This window comes from Lynx canadensis, chromosome X, assembly GCF_007474595.2.
Source record: "Lynx canadensis isolate LIC74 chromosome X, mLynCan4.pri.v2, whole genome shotgun sequence".
Lineage (NCBI taxonomy): Eukaryota > Metazoa > Chordata > Mammalia > Carnivora > Felidae > Lynx > Lynx canadensis.
The window spans coordinates 1,412,231-1,433,657 of record NC_044321.2 but is presented as its reverse complement, the minus strand read 5'-3'; the positions used below and the strand labels follow the sequence as shown (position 1 = coordinate 1,433,657).

The 21,427-nt window shown below is 45.0% G+C and overlaps 1 long non-coding RNA gene across 1 annotated transcript; it reads right to left on the bottom strand.

Annotated features, from left to right (window-relative positions):
- Nucleotides 1-3,133: 3,133 nt before the first annotated feature.
- On the bottom strand, nucleotides 3,134-21,195 carry LOC115507898. Its single transcript, XR_003966825.1, has 3 exons — nucleotides 21,100-21,195; nucleotides 10,525-10,528; nucleotides 3,134-3,146 (listed from the first exon to the last, which is right to left on the bottom strand). It is a non-coding gene; the product is annotated as an uncharacterized LOC115507898 (long non-coding RNA).
- Nucleotides 21,196-21,427: the final 232 nt, after the last annotated feature.

Sequence of the window (21,427 nt, the reverse complement as noted above, 5' to 3'; positions counted from 1 at the left end):
GTGAAAGTATGGTGAGCAGTTCATCCGCCATTTTGAGAGTTCACAGATGCAACATCCCAATAATCCTTATTCTATTGGGTTTTTGTGAAGGGTTTCAGCTGATAACCATTGCCACAACTGATCAGCACGGCACTATTCACATTACGTCTTCTGAAGGTATCCCAGAAGTGGATTTTGCCTCATTCTGCCTCATTTGACAGCATCCTGCCCCCCACTCCTCTGTAAAAGCTGCACCTCAAGGAAACCTCCCAAGAACCCAAGTTACTTCCTTTCTGCCCTACACAGCTTCAGCTCCTGAGAGCTGCTACCTTGGTGATCTCACCTTGTGGTGGTTCGAGATACAGGTGTTCACCTGACTTGCATGGAAAGGAAGAAAGCCCCACACTGAACAAAACCCCTTGAATCGCCACAGGACACCCTGCGTCATAATCAATTATTGTAACGTTGTCTGGCAGCCACATTTGTTGACCAAGTAGCTCGACTGTGTGATCTTAGTAAGAAAAAGACGCAACCTTGACCTTTCCATAGTAAGACGGCGCCTTTCTCTCAGGGGTGGAGATCCATCATACGTGACCATCACAACGCGGCAAATACTCAACCCCTTGTTGTTGGCTAAGGGACACTGGAGAGATCACTCATTCATCTGTACTAAATTGGCCATTGCAGTTAAGCTCATGGAAAGGCTGATTAGAATAGCTCTGGCGTTTTCTGGGATTCCAGCCCGCGTTTATGTATTGTGTATCTGTCTTAAGCACCATTTGGAAAAGGGAGACACACATTTCCCTTCAATTAGCTCTGATTCTGGATTTCCACAGAAACACACAGATGTTTGTACAAAAGGCACAAATGATCCCATGAAATTCGGGCAACATTTCCTCCCCAGATATTTCATTTTGGTAACCAAATATGTATATATATATTGCGATCAGAGGCATTCAATATCAAAACAGCATGAGCACTCTGGTCTACAGGATATTGGAGAGAAGGGAATCCTTGTTCAGATAGCAGCTGCAATCAGGGACGTGCCATTGCTTGGCTTGCAATGCTTCCCAGATGCCGTGATGTCATATCATACAGGAAACACCCACAGTGTCCTTCTTTTGTTTAGACTTAAACCATATTTGTGGGCCCATGTCAGCAGAATACGTGTGGACATCTTAGTTCATACATATTAGAATAATTCTGGCAATGTGCTCATATTCGTATTGAGACTTGCTAACATTTATTAGTGAACCTACAAACATTCTCAAATAGCCAACAAAATCAGGGTTGTCTGTAGTTTATGGACATAATTATGTCCGTGTCTCCTAACCAGTGGCAAAATGTGTGCAAAACCATGTGCACGAAAGACATCTTTAAATGCTAATTGGAGAAAACATTTGTTGCAAGGCAATGGAAATCCTGAAATTGCGTCCCTAAGAAAGGGCACGGTTACAGAAAGGGAAGAACAAACAGAATATGGGAGAAGGGTGGAAAGAGCAAATGCATTTGATTTACAAAGTTTTCAGTTAAAAACAAATTAGGAAGTCATATCACGCACTAGAGGCAGCGGGTCTGGCCAGTGGCTGGTTAGACGTCACCTTTGCATGAATCACCTGCACTTTGGTCAAAGTTGAAGGTGAAACACCCCAGTGAGCAAACAATTCTGTGTGAGTGTGTCCGGTATTATTTTCCGAGGAGCACATTCCATGCACATGGCTACAGAGTGTGCCCTCGGGAGAGCATGAGCTGGATTTCAGAAAAGGCCCAAGAAGATTCAACGTTTCCCTCAGGATATCCCCAGGAGAATGTCCACAGGCCCGGACACACTTAACCGTCGCTTGCTTATTTTAGAAAAGTCAGGAAGGATTATTGAAACAGATTGGAATGTTGAACCAAATTTATAAATGTTCCTAAGATGTTTTAACTAACCAAAAAAGATGCTGGAACAGGAAAAACAATAAAGCTGGGAATGTAGCGGGGATTGACCCCTGACCTCCAAGGGGGAAAGAGATTGTGGATATTCAGGAAAATGGAAAATGTTAGATCTTAACAACTAGGCAAATAAGGATGAGAACTGTCAAATGAAAGTATTCTATCTATCTATCTATCTATCTATCATCTATCTATCTATCATCCATCTAGTATGTCTATCCATCCATCCATCCACCAAATCTATCTACCTACCTATCTATCATCCATCTATCCATCCATCCATCCATCCACCCATCATATCTATTTATTTTTCTATCTATTTCTATCTATCTATCATCTATCTATTCACTCATTTCAAGAGTATTTATTTTATTTTATCATTTGAATATAGTTAACACATGATGTTGCATTGTTTTTAGGTGCACAACATAGTGACTCCACAAGTTTATACATTATGCTATGTTCACAACAAGTGTAGCTGCCATCCATCACCATGAAATGCTATTACAATACTATTGACCCTCTGTGCTGTGCCTTTTAGTTCCATAAAGGAAATTATTTCAAAATGAACATACTTAAAGCTTTGGAAAAAATCAGATGCCAGGAAAAAAAAAAGCCTGACCAAGAACTCATACCAGTTATGACCTCAGGGCCTAGGGTAAATTTAAAATGTACCCATTCATCGGGGCGCCAGGGTGGCTCAGTCGGTTAAGCGTCTGGCTTCAGCTCAGGTCATGATCTCACAGTTTCAGGGTTCGAGCCCCACGTCGGGCTCTGTGTTGATAGCTCGGAGCCTGGAGCTGCTTCGGATTCAGTGTCTCCCTCTCTCTCTGCCCCTCCCCCACTCATGCTCTGTCTCTCTCTGCCTGTCAAAAATAAATAAAAATGTAAAAAAAAATTAAAATGTACCCATTCATCAAAGGAAGACAAGGCTTGAGATTCAACGCATCTATTACACACATATTGTTGGAATCCTAGTGCATATCAGCCAATGTGCCACCTATAAACAGAGTCTATCCAAGAACGAAAGGGAGCATGTAGGTCAAGGTGAGATTCCGTGGCTGCTTGAGTAGTTTGAGTATGATGACTATCTACTGGAGAAAGGAGATATCTTCAAGGTGGGATATTGAATCATTCTTGCAGACAAAACTGTAGGAAGCAATAAAGTACTGTGGTAAACTAGATGTCCCAACTGGTTTTGCGTGTGGAGATATTACAAATTATGATTTTGACTATGGGCAGCTCCTTACCTGTTATCAAGTATCAGGGAAAGAGAAACAGTAGGGAATCGGGTGAAGATACCGGGAAAACTCTAGACTTGGCCCCTTTGAGTTCCAACTGCAGCCAAGTGCGTTGAAACTCTTTGGATGCAATCGGATAGTGAGACATTGGCAAATGAAATACTGTAATTAGCTCACATTCAGAGGTTACTCAAGTTGCCCAAAGTGACATAATATGGAGAAAATTGGGAGGACACCCATAGTTAAGGTTTTCTCACGAAAGCCCAGAGGGTTTATGCATCGGGAGTCTGGTGTCTGAGGCCGACCCCAGTACTCGGTGTGGACTCACAGATTTTCAAGGAGAGCTTCCAGTGGGGGGAAAAATGCACATGGCACAGAGGATTTCTCTGGAAACATTTCTGTTAGGGGAGAGGTCACATGTTGGTTGGTAAAAGCCTCAAGTCGAATGAGCTCTGTTTGTGTCCCAGGCCCCTCTGCCTCACCGCAATGGTGAGGTTGGTGACTGAAACTCTTCCTGAGTCAGCGGCATGCCCTCACGATTGTCCTAGAGCATGAACAGCATGCTTTTTACTCCCCCACCCCGCCCCAGTCAAAGAAGTCTAAAGCAGTTTTATTCAAAAGTCATGACTGTGGCCTCAGTCCCGGGAATTCTAAAGATGAATTTCCTTCCCGCAATTGTCAGAGACATTATATTTGGTGGTCAAAAACTAGAACTCATGACAATTAAGCCATTGTTGTTTGCAACTCTGAAAGTATATCTAAACATGTATTTCTTCTAAGTGCATTGTTTTAAATACGGTTGTTTGCTCACAGACTCGCAGCTTCCTCACTGGGAAGCCATTCTTTTGTGCACACACAGAGAAGCTCTTTCTTCCCCCGGCACTCGCTATGGAATGGCTTTCCAGGTGTGTGGTGTCGGCAGAGCTCATGCAGCGGAGAAAACATCAGGGAATTCAGGGTGGCATCTGAGCATCAGACAGGCTGAGCTTTAATCAGCTTGATTCATACAAATGATCACATGGTAAAAGGGAACGTGAGCCTATGTGATTGCCATTGGCATTCACACAGCGCATATGACACACCTTGGTATACACAGCTGTTCAGTGTCTCTCCTAGAACGGTAGGGCTGTGAGCTTGAGTTTCCGGGCTTTTCCTATACATGGGTGATTCCCTAAAATTGACTCCCCCTTGTTTGAAATCAACCATGATGCACCACACAGAGTGCCTAACCAGAATACAACCTGTGAATTTGGAAGCCTTGACTGACTACATGCTGAAGTACATTTCCATACTAGGTATGAATAGATATGTGGTTGACAGATAGGATGGATGGATAGATAGATAGATAGATAGATAGATAGATAATAGATAATAGATAAATGATGGATGGATAGAAGGATGGATGGTAGATAGGTAGAATGATCAATGGATAGGTAGATAGATTATGGATGGATGGATTGGATGGATGGATAGATGGATGGGTGAATGGTTGGATAGATGTATAGATAGATCAGTGGATAGGTACATAGATGATGGATGGATGGATGGATGGATGGGTAGATGGAAAGATGGATAGATTGATGACAGATACATAGATCAATGGATACATAGATGAAAGATGGATGGATAGATGATAGATTGATAAACAGATAAGTGATAGATGATGATATATATGATAGATAGATGATAGATAGATAGATAGATAGATAGATAGATAATAGATAGATGATAGATATTTTCTGGGTCTCTGTTGTGCTGTTGACTCAATCCCTCTGTAATAGTGCATGCACTCATATTCGAATCATGCTTACCAAAATGTGAGGCGTCAGAACAGGAAAGGGTCACACACAGCCCAAAGAGATCCATCCCATGGGGTGCTTGCATTTGGCTAGAACGAAATAGCCACTTTAAAATGTCAGCCCCCAAGAGCCCCCAAGCCCTCCTCTCTATGACGCTGTCCTCCAGCACGGTCAATGCACAAAATGTCACTTCTAAGGGCATTTTACCAGGGAGTCAACAGGAGCAAAGCACAAGGTCTCCCACCCATGAAACTGGATGCAGCAAGTAGCAGGCCTGCTGGGTCCCTACAGGCATAAATAACTAGGGGGAGTGATTCACCCCAGTGCCCACACAGAGGAAATCAGTAAGAAATAGTTTTCCACGTTTCTACTGTCACCTTGGCAAAAGGAAACGCTGAAAAGTAGAAAACATAGCCTACACCTGTGCTCCTGTGGTTTCCTCGACTCCTGGGGAAAGGCAGGAACATACCTTAACAGCATAGTCAGGCACCATCAGACCCTCCACATGGCCTCTCTGCCCAGCCAGTGCTCATTGGTTCCTTTGGGGGGGGGGGCGCAATAAACAAACATACCGTGGATTACAAAATCCATGTGACCCAATGATCGAAAATCACGTGCTAGACAGCCAGAGATCGTGTCTTCACTCAGACTGTCCTAGCAGAATAGTCGATGGTGAGGCCTTACACAGTCGACACAGACTTCTCACAGATCTGGAGGCTGGGAGTCCAAGAGCAAGGTGCCGCCATGCTTGGTTTCTGCCTAGCGCCTTCTTCCTGGCTGGCAGACAGCCACTGGTTGCCATGTGCTCACTCTGTAGACAGAGACACACACACAGAGATGGTGTCTCTTCCTATAAGGACATCAATTCTATTGCATCATGCCCTCACCCCTAGGGCCTCATGGCACCTTAATTACATCCTTACTCCAAGAGCATCCATGCTGGAGATTGGGGCGTCACCAAATAAATTTGCAGGGAGGTAAGGAAACAACATTCAGTCCGTAATAGAACAACATTCTGTGTTCTCCAAGTGACGGTCCTGCCCCATTAATTACCTTCATGAAATGTCTGGAGAAGCATTTGTCAGGAGCACAAAAAGAAAAATCTTCTGCATCAACTGACCCACCTCAAATTTCTTTCTCAAAATTTGGCTTTTGACTTCCTTTCGCACACAGGTGGGATGTAGAACGAAGCCCTTCAGGTGAGTTTATCCTTGGTCAGGCTGTTGGGTTCTTCCCAGGCAAGGCATGTGGGACGGCTGTGTGTTTTGGACCGAGGAGAGACTTGGCAACATACAACCAAAAAAGGTGCTTGTTTGATTGTCTGGAGGCAGGGGGCAGGGAGAGAGAGGGAGAGCGAGAGTCCCCAACAGGCTCCCTGCCCAATGTAGAACCAGATGCAGGGCTCCATCTTACAACCGTGAGATCGTGACCTGAGCTGAAATCAAGAGTCGGACGCTTAACTCACTAAGCCACCCAGGCGCCCCTGATTGGGTTTCAACATGAGGGTTCACAGTGCTGCGTGTGCACGACACCAGGATAGAGGTTGAATTTGCACATGCATTGGACAGAGGCATTGATGGTCACCACCAGTCACCGATGAGTTCTGCACATTTTAGCCACCTCCCTGCACCACAGTGGAAGTTTCCTTCTTACAGTGGAATTGGGTGTTAAAGCTTCCCAGACTCTCTTGTAGATGTGCGCAGTGGAACATGTGCTATTTAGAAAGTCTGTCAGGAGCGCGTGGGGGGCTCAGTCGGTTGAGCATCCAACTTTGGCTCAGGTCACGATCTCACGGTTTGTGAGTTCCAGGCCCGTGTCGGGCTCTGTGCTGACGGCTCAGAGCCTGGAGCCTGCTTCGGATTCTGTGTCTCCCTCGCTCTCTGCCCCTCGCCTTCTCACTCTGTGTCTCTCTCTCTCTCTCTGGAAAACAAATAAAACATTAAAAAATTAAAAATGAATAAAAAATTAAAAGTTCTCCAGCTAATCTGGTGGGTTTCCCAAGCTCCCACCAACAGGGAGAGGGGTAGGCTGCTAAAGTTAGTGCCAGTGAGTAATTTCCTTGGGGTGTCCCCAGTACATGCTGCATTTTGGATAAATGCATGGTGGGTCCTTCAACCCCCATCTCCAGGAGCTTCTCCAAGCTGATGCAGGGACCAAACTTGTCCTCCCGACCACAGGAGGACGCTTCATATCCAGAGGGTGTTGGGGTGGGACCGGCTGGTCTGGGCAGCTGTTGGAGCCGAGCCCAGCTTCGTGCATCTGCACACGGCTGGCGGTTGGGACCGTAGCCTGCAGCGTGTGTATCTGTGTGCATCATCGAAAGTCTCTCCTTTGACTGGGGCCTATTTTTTTGTTCATTTTTTTCCTCACTCACTAAACTGCAGTTTCAAATAACAACGAAGAGATCTAGCTTGCTGAAACGTCTCCTGTGTGTTGTTAACCACGCATCTCAGTGGCATTTGTTTTTAGGCTGAGAACAGTGACTTTCGACTCGGTCCCGTACGACAGCTTGAAGTTTATGTGAAAATGAATCCTCACTAACACCACACCTTCAAACATGTTTCCAAGAGGAAAACAAAAATGTTTACCCGTCTAGAATTCCAACGGATAAATGTGAAGTTGCTTAAATACCCGGAGATCTTGTCTCAAAATGCACACAACAAACTCTTCCAAAATAGTATGTTTCATCTATAAATACTACATGATGCGTGTTGGCAAAGGATTTCTCCCTAGAGCAGTAAAATTCTGTTGGATATTTTCGTGTATATCCCAGTTAACGTGGTCTAAAAGTGCACGCTGTCTTATAAACGTGCACACACGGTGTCTTGAATCCCATTATTCGATCACCTACACGCATTGTTCTCCCAAACGTCACCGTGGCCTCCGAGAAAGACAAAGAGCATATACGGTACACTTCCAAGTTTTACATGTGGTTAAACTCAGAGCCAGAAGGTTAATGGACGCTTTGCTCCCAAAGACTGATACACCTTCACACCATGCCCTTGTTGTAGGGAGCAGTAGAGAAAAGCGTCACAGTCACAATTACTGTGAACAAGGCACTTATCTGGAGAGGCCACTCACAAGGGCGGCTGTATCAGACGCCCCTGCCTCAATGGGGAAACAATCCCTTAAAAAATCACCGTACAGATATAATGGCTGGAAGGGTTGGACCAGATGGCTCAGGTATCAGACACTATCGCTGCGAGATTTATCGTCTGAGAGGCCGGTGGTGCTCTGCTCTGAGCCTCTGGGCAGACAGCTGTGCCTCAGTCCTTCCAGAGGAGGTGACGTCACCGGTCTGGAAAGTGCCTGCGAAGGCTGAGAGCCATCAGACTGAAAACCTGCCTCGTCTGCGGAAACTTGGGAGGAGGTATGAGATCCTTCACCAGCCTTATCTATCCTTTCCAAAAGCCCTCTCCAGGGGTGTTCCCATCATTCATGCAAAATATCCAAATGTCACCTCCTGGGGGGGATGTGGGGAAACCTGGCCTCTCCTAAACGTAGTTTTTGCAAACACATGCTTGTCTAAGAGCCACAAAGAAGGTCTCACTGGGAGTGCAGATTTGTACATTTCTCTAGGAAAAAAGAAAAAAGAAAAATGGGAAAACATAACACAAAAATGTGGTGGAACTTTCCCAAAGTGACCCTTGGAGAATTGGGCATGGTTGACCAATGGGGCTGCAGGCAGGAACTGTGGTCAGGACGTCTGTAGTCTGTAGTTGATTCAGTTCCTGGAGGCGAAGGGAGAGCCAGTGGTGACCAGTGCTCTCGGGACTTTGGCAAAACTGGTTTGTCTTGGTGCCTCGTGGGGCATGCCACCTTCTAGGCCGCAACAAGCAACAGAGGAGAACATGTGACAAAAAGTGCCACTAGATGCCTGGGGCCTGACTGCACTGGGAATTCCTGGGGACAGAGAGGTCGTACCGACTCTTGTATTCTCCACTCTGAATGCACATCGGCTTGCCTAAAAGAAATGCCTTGAGTAGCTACAGAAATGTCTTGACTTTCTTGACATCAAAGCACAGGAAACCAAGGGAAAAATAAATAAATTGTACCTCTTCAACTAAAACCATTGGTGCATCAAAGGACCTATTAAGAGCATGAAAGGTGACCCACAGAATGGGAGGACATATTTGTAAATTGTATATCTGAGAAGGAATTAACATTGAGAATATATGAAGAGTCTTTATATATATATATATATATATATATATATATATATATATAATATATAAATATAAAGAACACCTATATTTATATGTATGTAAAGAATACATATATTTGTATGTAAAGAATACATACATTTGTATATAACGAATACATACATTTGTATATAAGGAATACATACATTTGTATATAACGAATATATACACCACTCAACAACCAAATGAGCAACCCAATTTAAAAATGGGCAGAGGTCTTGACAAACAACCCCGTTTGAAAATGGGCAGAGGTCTTGAATAGACATTTGTCTAAGGAAGGCATACATACCCATGATCGATACTCGCATGAAAAGACACTCAACATCATTCGTCGTTACGGAACTGACCATCAAAATCAGGCAGTCCTGGATATGCTGGGAACTCCAATGACAAAATGCCCTGAAAAATGGGGAGGGAGCAGGGAAGAAACATTGGGGCCTAGAGAGCCTTGGCGAAGTGGGAACCGTGGGAGCTGCTTCCAGCCAGACCAGGGAGCCCCAAATGGTATTCAGCAAGTATGCATGGGCTGAGAGCAAAATATGGCGACCAGGCATCGTCAACAGCCCCTTCGATTAGCTGTGTGTGCGTGACTAGGTGCAGGGCTGGTGCCAACACCAGTAAGACGTGCGGAGTGTCACTATTTATCAAGGGGATGTGTTAGTTTGCTAAGGCTGCTATAGCAACCACCATATCCTGTATGGTTTCAACAACAAACATGTATTCTCTCCTGGTCCTGGAGGCTGGGAGTCTGAGATCCAGGCGGGGTTGAGGCTGGTTCCTCCTGAGATCTTTCTCCTTGCGGTGTCATTGCCTTGTCCCACCTGTGTCCTCACGTGGTCGTCCCTCTGTGCATGTCTGTCCTGATCTTCCCTTCTCATAAGGACCCCAGTCCTATGGGATCAGGACCCACCCTACTGGTCTCATTTTACCTTAATCCCCTCTTTAAAGACCCCACCTCCAGATACAATCCCATTCAGAGCTAAGAAGGGATAGAAGTTCAACATATGGCTCTTAAGGGGCCACAGTTCAGCCCCTTTGGGAAGAAAAGGATCTGGCACATATTTTTCCTTCGGGACAGCTACCGTCTGCATCAGGAATTGTGGTTTGCACAGACACCCTGAAATAAGCACTCCTTATTTTTGTCTCGATCAAGAATGCAACCCTTCCCTCTTGGAATCATTACGGGGGAGTAGAAAAATTATCTGATACATGCCAGAGGAAACCAAAAACACTCTTGCATTTTTCTTTGGTGGGTTTTCCAAGGCTGTCGTTCAGTCGGGCGATACCAGTAAAGGGAGGAGCAGAGGAAAAAGTCAGGAGGGAGACCAGAGATCTATCTCCCTACGTTGTTATTGTTCATTGAGTAACTTTGCTAGGCAGCTCCTTGTCATGCCCTTGGAGGGACTTGGGTACATGCCTCACCTCACACTGGTGAGTATTTAGCAAAACAAAGTGCAGGCAAATGCAATCTGCACATGGGTCTTTAAGACAAAACATCAAAAACACCTACTCTGGCGTGGGTCCGGGAGACTTGGAGCTACGTTTGCACATTCCAGGAGGGAGAGGTCATTCCTTCCGCTGAGGGAGGCAGGCCTGGTACGAAAATGGCAATGTGCAGAGCTGGGAGTGGAAATCTGTCAGAGCTGGCTTTGAATCCCTGACTTGCTCCTACGTCTTGGACACTCCCCATCTCATTTATGGTGAACTTGTTTCAAAAATATTTTCTTTTTCAGTAACTTCTACACCCAACGTGGGGCTCAAATTTAGAACCCCGAGATCAAGACTTGTATGCTCTTCTGACGGAGACTGGCAGGCACCCCCGTGGTGAATTTGTATCAAGCGCAAGACAGAAACTCAATACCCACCTTATCAAAGGCCATGAGAATTAGCATATGTGCTGTGAAACACTGAGCCCCAGCCTGGCACCTGCCGGGCGCTCACAGGAATTGTCACTGCATTTCTGCCCCTGCGCACAGGAGCGCATGGGCCTCTCCCACATGTCTTGTCTCGGTGCCTCTGACTTCTCCTAGGAAGATGCCCATGAGTGAGTCTGTTGACCTTGAAATCTCAGCTTTCCCAGAACCCCTCATGTCTTCATGTAGCTCACATCTTAATGTTCAATGCATGCACTGTGACTCATTTTCCTGCTAATGAAACTCTTTACAAAAATGCTATTTAAACCTTGACTTCCCCCTACCTCAATGCACCTTTCTGGATATAACCGGGGAGTAAAATTGTAAGATATTTAATGTGAACAAAGAGGTGGTGTGATACACATACACACTGTGGGAACACAGAATAAATTTTTTTACTGACATGACTATAGTCGCCAGAATTAAGTATGTGAAAAAGTTTTGGTTCTTTCAAAAACAATTCTTTTCATTGAAGGACTTCGTTTTTGGGTCAGCCTCACAAGGAATGAAATAAATAATGCTGAATTAATTTTTTTCTTTCTAATTTTTTAAATGTCTATTTAATTTAGAGAGAGAGGGAGAGAGGGAGAGAGGGAGAGAGGGAGAGAGAGAGAGAGAGAGAGAGAGAGAGAAGGGGAGGGACAGAGAGAGGGAGACACAGAATCCAAAGCAGGGTCCAGGCTCTGAGCCATTAGCACAGAGCCTGACGCAGGGCTCAAAGCTGAAGTCAGATGCTTAACCAACTGAATTAATTTTCTTACTGCAAATGAGGTCATATGTCTATGGCTCGGTCCCATCTTTTAAAGTGATTTGAATTGGGGACCAGTGTCAAATTGCACTTTTTCAGTAAATGTTTATCCTTGAATCAGATCTGAAAAATCTGTTTATAAATGTACCCATTTCAAGATGAATACACAAACATCAACTCCTTTTCCATCTCTTGTCAAGTCATTTCCATTGCAAGTATATTTTAAAAATTTTGATCAGAACAGTCCGGATTCTTTCGGGTACTGTTGTTTTTGGAATTATGAAATTTTTTTTCAAGAGCAAGGCATTTATCACCTGTTAACAAAAAGCACTTCAGTTTTGATCAAAAGCCTTCACTCAAAGGTTATTGGAAAATTATACATATATATATATATATATATATATATATATATATAATTATATCTTACTAGGGTCATCTTTTGTCCAGTTTTGTTTTTCTTCAAGTATTAACATTCACAGGTGGTTTTTCTTCTCCATGTCTCCAGAGAGCAGACATTCCTGGCACTGATTGGAGAAAGTCTACAACATTCCCGATACAGTGGTTGGGACCTCCACAGCCAGTGACCCATGATGCCCTGTGCTCACCCTTCCCCACACCCTATAAGGTATCACCTGCCCAGAACCTCTGAGGCTTAACGTCACCTCTTCCAAATAGCTTACAAAGGTATGCCATTCACAATCCCTCTGTTTTTAGAATTCCTTCCAGGAATCCCAGGTAGGGCTGAGCTGACATAGCAAAGCAAGTCAACTTGAAAATGGATCCACTTTGACATTGTTATCTGCCCTTATCCTACTTGGAACTCTTGTGGATGCAGCTAGAAACCTCAGAACATCATCCTTGTCGACTCCACATGGCGACCTCCAAACAACCTTTCCTTGGCAATGAGCTTTATCAACCATTTGCTATGGACAAAGTGTAATCACTGTTGAAAAATCCCAAACAGTACTCATAAAAGTCAAAGAGATTCTCACACATGGATTCTAGGTTCTTATGGCCACCCAACTTATCCAGAAGACCTATAACAGGTCAGATAGATGAGACACAATACATGTATTATCTCAAGTAATCCTAAGAATGATGGATTGTGCTGGCTACCACTGACAGACTCCCGCTAGATTCCCTAAAAGCAGAGCCTGAGGCAAGGGTTATGTGCTAACCCTTTGGAGTTGCATGTTTCCTTACATGGCTGGACTCAGGTATTCCTATTTATGAGATTTCTCCCTCCCTCTCTTAAGCTCTTAACATACGGAACAGGGTCCTTCTAACTCCCTTCATCTCTGCATCCCCTTTTCCCTTCAGGACCCCATAGCACCTACTTCTCATCCCCTAAAGCCACCCACAGTTAAACTGGTCTTCACTTTGCCGGTGGCATACTATGAGGTGCCTGTTTCCCATCCTGTGAGTTTATCAATTGCCTGTGGTCTTTAAGGCAACCAGAAATATTCTTTTTGGATCCAAGGTGTCTTGAGTGGAGAACACTCTAAGCTTAGACTCTAATATTACTCTTTTTCCTGTGTTCTCAGTTTGACTTTATTCAATTTGGGCAGGTAAAGAAAACTCACTCATATGGAAAGGAAATGACCCAAGCACCTGCCTTTCTCCCCAAGGGGCTGCTGATGTGAGCAGCTGCTTTGTTCTACATTCACGTGAAAACACAAGAACCCCTTGGGTTGAATTATTTTCCTTCCCCTCAAAATACATAACACTCTTTCATCTCCCACCCCGTCCTGGAGGGAGACTGTGGCGGCCTCTTTATGCGCACATGCGTCTCCTTTGCAGAATTTTGGAGACACAATAGCCCTTCTGGTCAATACATTCCCTACCGGTGGTCACTATGCATGCTGGAAGCCCATCTCCCTTCCTGGAGACCTCAGCAAATGCCCAGCCACCTAGATAATTCAGGAGAATGCATTATGTCCAGAAACTACAGGGCCCCCTCCCATCGCCAGCACAGGGGGGTGGAAACAATTCCGTGGCCCGGCTTTCACCTTTGAAGTGCGGGAGCTCCTGAATGAAAGTTTAGACCACGCGGTGCCTCAGAACAACACGAACCCTGTTTCATCCTGGACACTCCGGGTTTCATCCTTCCTCTCCCTGGACAGAGTCTGGAGTTACTTTGCGGTTTTCAGAACCACAGGATAGTGTGTTTATAATATAATATCCCATTACACAAATTACATCACTGACGAGCACTGACATTCTGGTGGAAATCTACAACTGAAACGATGCTGCTGGTGGTTGTCGCCTCCAGGGTAGGTCTATTCATGAAATCCAATGTCGGTGCCAGGGTAGGAGAAAAAAGGCATTCGAATCATCATGTTACGTTGCTCCTGGCTTCTGCTAAGAGTAGATTTTCTTCAACGTTCTACTCACTTTACCCTTCACCTTTTAATGCCTTATTCAAAACCCGAATTTAGAATATAAGCATAAATTAAATGTATAAGTATATCCTTATATTAAACTACAGGTGACAATTTGCAAATAATACATATATGTAACTTACGCATTCAATACGTGTATGTATAAATATAAATACAAGCATACCTTGGGTGCCTGGCGGGCTCAGTCGGTAGAGCATGGAACTCTTGGTTTTGGGGTCCTGAGTTTGAGCCCCACTTTAGGGGTGGAGTTTACCTTTAAAAATCATGAAAAATATAAGCATACTTTAAGGTATAAATCTATTTGATGGATCATTGATGTTAAGGATTCAGATACATGTATAGATACAGTACATTATCTATTGAATCCCTTTTGTGTATGAATATATTTCTCTAGTCATCCAGGGAAATTCCTGTTACATTTAAAGTTTTTCATGAGTGGGGCACCTGGGTAGCTCACTTGGTTGAGCTTCTGACTCTTGATTTGTGTTCAGGTCACGGTCTCACGATTTGTGAGATTCTCTCTTCCTCTCTCCTTCTTAAGATTCTCTCTCTCTCTCTCTCTCAAACTAAAAAAAAAAAAAAATAGATGATTTTTAAAAAATAAATAAAGTTTAGGGGCGCCTGGGTGGCTCAGTTGGTTGAGCATCTGACTTCACCTCTGGTCATGATCTCACAGTTCATGGGTTCGAGCCCCACGTCAGGCTCTGTGCTGACAGCTCGGAGCCCGGATCCTGCTTCAGATTCTGTGTCTCCCTCTCTCTCTGTCTCTGTATCTCTCTCTCTCAAATAAATAAACATCAAAAAAGTTAAAAAACAAACAAAGAAATAAATAAAGTTTATCATGAGCTATCTGTGAGTCTCTCCTTATGCAACAAGGTGTTACTCTCCAATAAGTGTCTGTGTAAGATCCCCACTGAGCATCTTTAAATGGGGGCATCCCAAGTTTGTGTTTGTGGTAAACACACCAAGAGAAAGGAGATTCTTAGACATTCTCTTTCTACTTTGGGAGGAGTTTAAACAATCATATGCGTAGATAGTAGGTAAAACCACCTTTCTTCTGTTTTCAGTACAAAGATGGGAAAACACTATTGGTGGTTGGAAAAACGGGAATTATAGGTCATTAAGAGTCGGCCAGGTGTTTTGTCCTAAAAGAAAGAAAACTAACTGAAAATATGGTGGGGCAGGTACTTCATCCTTCGCTTAGTTCGTTGCTATGCTCACGGCTTCCTAAACGCGTGGAGCTGAACTTGCCAGCCTGTCACCTTGCACCCGGTATTTTTTTTATACAGAATACAGTGTGCTGAGAAGCACAACACAAACGCATACCAGGAAAGATGCAAACAGGAAAATACGGGTCACCACACTGTCACCTAATGATCACGTACGCAAAGATGTGTTTTCATTGGTCACGCAACAGAGCAAGTTTTGGCTCTCGATTCCAGCCACGTATTTCCACCATCCATAAAATCCATGACATTCCACGCATAGGTATCCTTTTCCCTCCAAGAAATGACTGATTTCATTACGATAATCCATATATACCTTTGTTCTCATTCTCATACCTTTGCGTAGGCAATGGGTTCTTCTTTCTCTTCCTACCTGAAGACATTTTTTAACATAACCTTTTTTTTTTTCTTTGAATGAGGAATGGATTGTCTAGAGAACATTTTATTCATTTACATTATCTGGAAACTCTTTCCGTTGAAATTACAAAGTAGATCATGACCTGAGCCAAGCTTGGATGCTTAACTGACTGAGCCACCCAGGCGCCCCAATTACCTACTATTCTTGTGACGATTCTATGGCAGAAATAACACAAGGAGAGTCGAAGGTAGGGAAGCTTGCTTAAATGTGTGTCTGTCACCATTGAGTCTGGCCTCGGGATTAGAACACGGATAGCCACTGTTGCAGGAAAACGAACTCCTCCCTGTATCACATCATTAGATCCTGTTGTATTTAATTTCAGAAGCTCCTGATGCATTTTCTTTCCAACCAGAAGGGAGGTGACATCAAGACGGTAAGAAAACACAGACGTGGAGCCAGACGTCTTGGTAGAGAAATCCTTAATCCCTCCGAGATTAAGTGTGTGGGAGCTCATGCGTGCATTTACCATCCATCAAGATGTCAGTACTTTAAAATGACCCTGCAAGTTCCCAGATCATCTGTAAATGGTATCAGAGGTGGAGGGCAAGAGCGTGAGTGGGATAATGACGCTGAGCTTGGTTTCCAACGGACCTCCTCACGAAAATGATCCTGTGGTAATTTTCAAGGGTTCTTGGCTTATTTTTTGAAGAGAAGGGCCATTTCAAATATACAAAGCAGCCAAAAAGAACACAGGACGTACTTGGATGGTACATGTTCGTCTATGTCAAGATTTCAGCCACAGGGATGTTTGTGGGCTGGCTTTTCATAAAGGGGGATTGAGAGCAGACCTCTCACTGGCGGACAGCAAACACAGGAGTGGACAGAAGTCTCTGGAAAGAGAAGAGGAAGACAGGAATCATGTGTAGAAGACCTGACATCGCCTCTGTGTTAAACTATATCCTTCTTCAAACACTTGCTTCTCCCACGTCTATATGGCCTCCTGTTTGCTACACCTGAGACCAGCCATGCTAAAACCTGACTTTGACTTCTGGTCCACAGTTTTTGAGGAATGATAAGTTCCCTATGAGGGCAAGAAACGATTAACATGTCCTTCTGCTCATCTGTGAACGAAGGAACACATTTCCGGGCTCCCTGATAATAGATATTCAGAATTGTGCAGCCCTAACCTCTGAGCTGTTAAAACATAGTTTATAAGGAGGCATTTTGGGGCAAGTTTATTTAGAACACATCGTGCCACAGAATGGGCATACGATACAGCAATTCCAAGACTGGGTATTTATTCAAAAGAATCTGGAAGCAGAGACATACAGACATTTGCAGAAGGCTGCTAACAGCATGATTCACGGTGGCCAAGAAATGGAAACAACGCAAGGATCCATGGATCGATGCATGGATAAAGAAAACGTGGCCCAGGCACATGGAGGAAGATGATGCTGTCTTGAAAAGGAAGGACGTTCTGCACCTGCTACAACGCGGACAGACCTTGAGGACGTGATGCTCACTGATATAAGCCAGTCACTGAAGGACGCATCCTATGTGATTCCACATATGTGGGGTCCCTAGAAGAGTCACCCCGGGAGACAAAGTAGAAAAGTGGTTCCTGGGCTGGGACAGGGATGGGAGTTAGTGTTTAGTGGGGACAGAGTTTCAGTTTGGAAAGATAAAAAGTTCTGGACAGAGATGGCGGGGATGATTCCGCAACCAGGTAGTGTGGTTAATGGCACTGAGCTGTGTACCTCAAGTGGTTACAATGGTAAGTTTTGGGCTGTGTATTTGTCCCACAACAACAACAAAGCTGTTGCTTCATCCGGGTCCCTGTGGCTCTTTTAAAAAAAATTTTTTTTAAATGTTTATTTAGTTTTGAGAGAAAGAGAGTATGTGGGAGAACGAGCAGGGGAGGGACAGAGAAAGGGTAGGACACAGAATCCTAAGCAGGATCCAGGCTCTGAGCTGTCAGCACAGAGCCCGACACGGGGCTCGAACTCACAAACCGTGAGATCATGACCTGAGCTGAAGTCGGACAGTGAACCGACTGAGCCACCCAGGCGCCCCTTTGTTTTATGTTTATTTATTTATGTTTTTCATACATCAGTTATTTTATTTTATTTTATTTTATTTTATTTTATTTTATTTTATTTTATTTTAATTTTATTTTACTTTACTGTATTGTATTGTACTGTATTGTATTCTATTTATTTTTTAAATATAATTTATTGTCCAATTGGCTTCCTTAGGGCACACTGAGCCCTGGGTGTTGTCTGCGGTGCTCTTAAAGACATTTGTCGAAACTGAAGGAGAAATCCCGCCTCCATTCAGACGCGCCTCAAGCCAGGTCTCGGCAAGTCCCCGACAAGCAGCGTGTAACACGTGACGTTTGCCAGGACCTCTCCTCACTAGCACACACCCCTGCTGCCATGTCGCACACCTGCTTGGAAGCCCCATAGCTTGCAGACTAGCCACGCGGGACTCACTGTCCCTTTGCAATCTGTGTCTCTTGTCACCTCTCTGGTCACCCACTGAAAAACATCTTTAAAGTTCCACAAAGCCACAGGCACTTTTTGCTTCTTACCCAACACTCCTGAGTCGGCTCCGGGTCCCATCGCCCACAGGCAATGACAAAGTTGGCCATTTAAGAACACCTGAGACTAAACTATTTCTTTTTAAAAATCCCTTATCCCGGTTTTAACTGGGCAATCGGACTCGGAAATTTCAGGGTGGGGTGGTTACAGACAGAGAAAATAATATCCCCATTCTACCTAGGGGCACGAAGCCTTCACCAAACCCGTACCATGTTCTAAAAGCTGTATAGACACTTTCCATTCATAGCAACCTCCCCGCACCCCCCAGGAAATAATTTTGTTATCATCATCCCCATTTGGGGGGCAGTGTATCTTTGTTACTTCAACACTAGCAGACTAATACACCATCCATCATCTGTGGTCCAGCTCAGAGGGCTTTGCTTTGCATCGAACAAGACAGAGGATGGTCCAAGAGAGTTTCAAGCTCAGAGTGGACTCACGTTGCTGTCGCCAGGGTGATGGCCGATCTCCAGAGACAGTGTGTGATTCGGGCAATGGCCCAGGCTGGTTCTGAGTGTGGCATCCATCCATGCGTGGGTGGGTGGAAGGTGGCTAGGAACAAAAAGAGCATGCGTCTTGTGGGGTCTACCTGGGGCAACTTGGGTGGACAGGGCTCCCTACTAAGTGCTCCGGAGGACTCCTGATGTTCTGCAAGGGCAGACTTTCTGTGCCCACTGAGATTTAACTACCATAGACAAGAGGAAATAGTTACCACACTTACATTTTTAATAACACTTCATTCGGGCTATGTCACCTGAAGCCATTGGGCTCCTCAAGACTTAGGTGATCCCATGATCATATGGTCTCTGTACGAGTGACCCTGGGACTTGTACATTCCTGCCTTTTTCTCCCCCTGCCTTACAAACACTCTGAAAGAGAAAGTATTTCTCTAAGAATTGGATTTGCCAAAACGCATGTGCGTTCATTTATTCCAAACAGAGTCCAAATGCTGAATTTTCATCATTCCCTTCTACTTTTTTTTTTTAGCTTTTGGCTTGAGTTTACCTCCACCCTCCCCCCGCACCTTTTAGTTCCGAAGGCACATCCAAAGAGTACACACAGAAAATAATTTAACGAGTTTTCTCTTCCTAAAGTATTTTCATAATCTCACATGTCAGTGCCGTCGTCCTAAATTTATGTACTTTCACAAAGAAAAATATATCATCTTACAGGCACAAGAAGCTGGACTTACAGTCAAATGAAAAAAAAAAAAAAAAACAACAGAAAGTAGACTTGCTCCAAACACCAGAGGAATGAAGAAAACAGACTCTCCTCTCTCCGGTCAGTTAGAAATGTGTTCAGTTCTTTTTATGGCTTCTCTGAGCCAATTAACAAATGACGGAATGCAGGTGATATCGAAGTCGGGTAATTGAGGTTCTAATACTTGGGAAGTCTCTGAGATTCACGCGTGTCTCTGATCCAGCGGGTCCCAAGTAACGTTCCCAATGGAGCGCTTCTGCGGTCACGCCCAGATTGGTCACTCCCAGCTCCGTGTTGTCTGAGATACTGTCGTCCAGAGGCAGATCTTCAAGCACCGGTCTCGGTCAGAAGTCCTCTGGGCTGGCAATGGGTCCCCACATTGACCCTGCCCAAACCCAGGGTGGAAATTCTCCCGAGCTGGGTGTGGCTGGAGACAAACCGCACCCCAGTGACCATTTGTTGGCATTATGTGCCCCAGGACACTTCTCATCCCGCTTTCTACAATCATTATTTTCCATCTCCCCCCCGCCGTCCCCCACCCCGTTTCCCTAAAACGATGCTGCCTCCGTCTAAGCCAATGAGCTCACCTCAAACTTTATAGAAAGCGTACATGCTCTCAGCTGCCCTCAACCGTACCTTCCCTCCATCAAATGTACCATTCTACCTGCAAAACCCCCTACCTCGTCCCTATTGCCTCCAGTTCAAGTGGAAGAGGTCTCTGAGATCATTAACATTTCCACCTCCATCGCCTGCCCCTGGAAACTTCCCCCCGCAGGACTGGCAAGCCCTGTCCGTGGCACACCTCCTCGGCGGTGCTCAGCTCCAGGGGCAGGCGATGTCCGTTGTCCTGTGCCCGTGGGCAACGTTCCACGTGCAGTGCCGGCTGATACCTGGTCCGTCTCAGGGTTTGTTCAAAGCTCAGATTTGGGGTCAGGGAGGTGACGGGGACTGCCTTCTGGCTTCTCCACAACCAACAGGAGTGGGTTTGGGGCATGGGATGTCCAACGCTCCAGTCCAACGTCAAGACTGGTCCCTGACACTCTTCTACAAGCATGCTGATAGAGTCCCCAGTGGGACTCAAGCCCAGCTGTCCCTCTGTCACCTTGCCTGTCTTCCTGTCTCTCTCATCCATCTTCTTCGGACAGCCTCCAAAACAAACCACCTCCTCCAGGTCTCTGGCCGGGGCTCTGTTTTTCAGGGCAGCAAGAGTTAACGGAAAGCACTTCCGTTTCCATCATCCAGAACAAAGACCTCATCATTTCTCTGACAGTGACAAGAGGCTCACCTCAAACAGAAAGCCTTGGGGCTTAGAACTAGGAGCTGGACACCATCCAATCTTCCTTCCCCTTCCCCCCCCCCCACCCAGTCAACCCCTGATTCCTGGTAACCACTTTTCTACCCGCAGTTTCTAGAACTCTCACTTGTATTTAGATTCTATGTGGAAGGGAGATCATACAGTACATGTCTGACTTCACAGACTCTGTCTGACTTAACACATTTTCCCCGATGATGAGGGATGTGGAGCGTCTTTTCATGTGTCTGCTGGTCATCTGGATGGCTTCTTTGGAGACATGTCTGTTCTTGTCTTCTGCTCATTTTTAAACCGGATTGGTTGCTTTCTTTCTACTGAGCTGTGTGAGTTCATCGCATCTTTCTTGATGGTGTTATTTCCGGAAACCGAAAGTGCAATCGTTCGCAAATGGCCGCTTATTTGTGTCACGGATGGGACGCAGCATGGATGAGAGGTAAAGAGGGTCCCAGACAGCAGCACCCGTGGCTAACGGCTCCGGCCTGGGCTATGTTAGAGTTCCAACGGGGAATCAC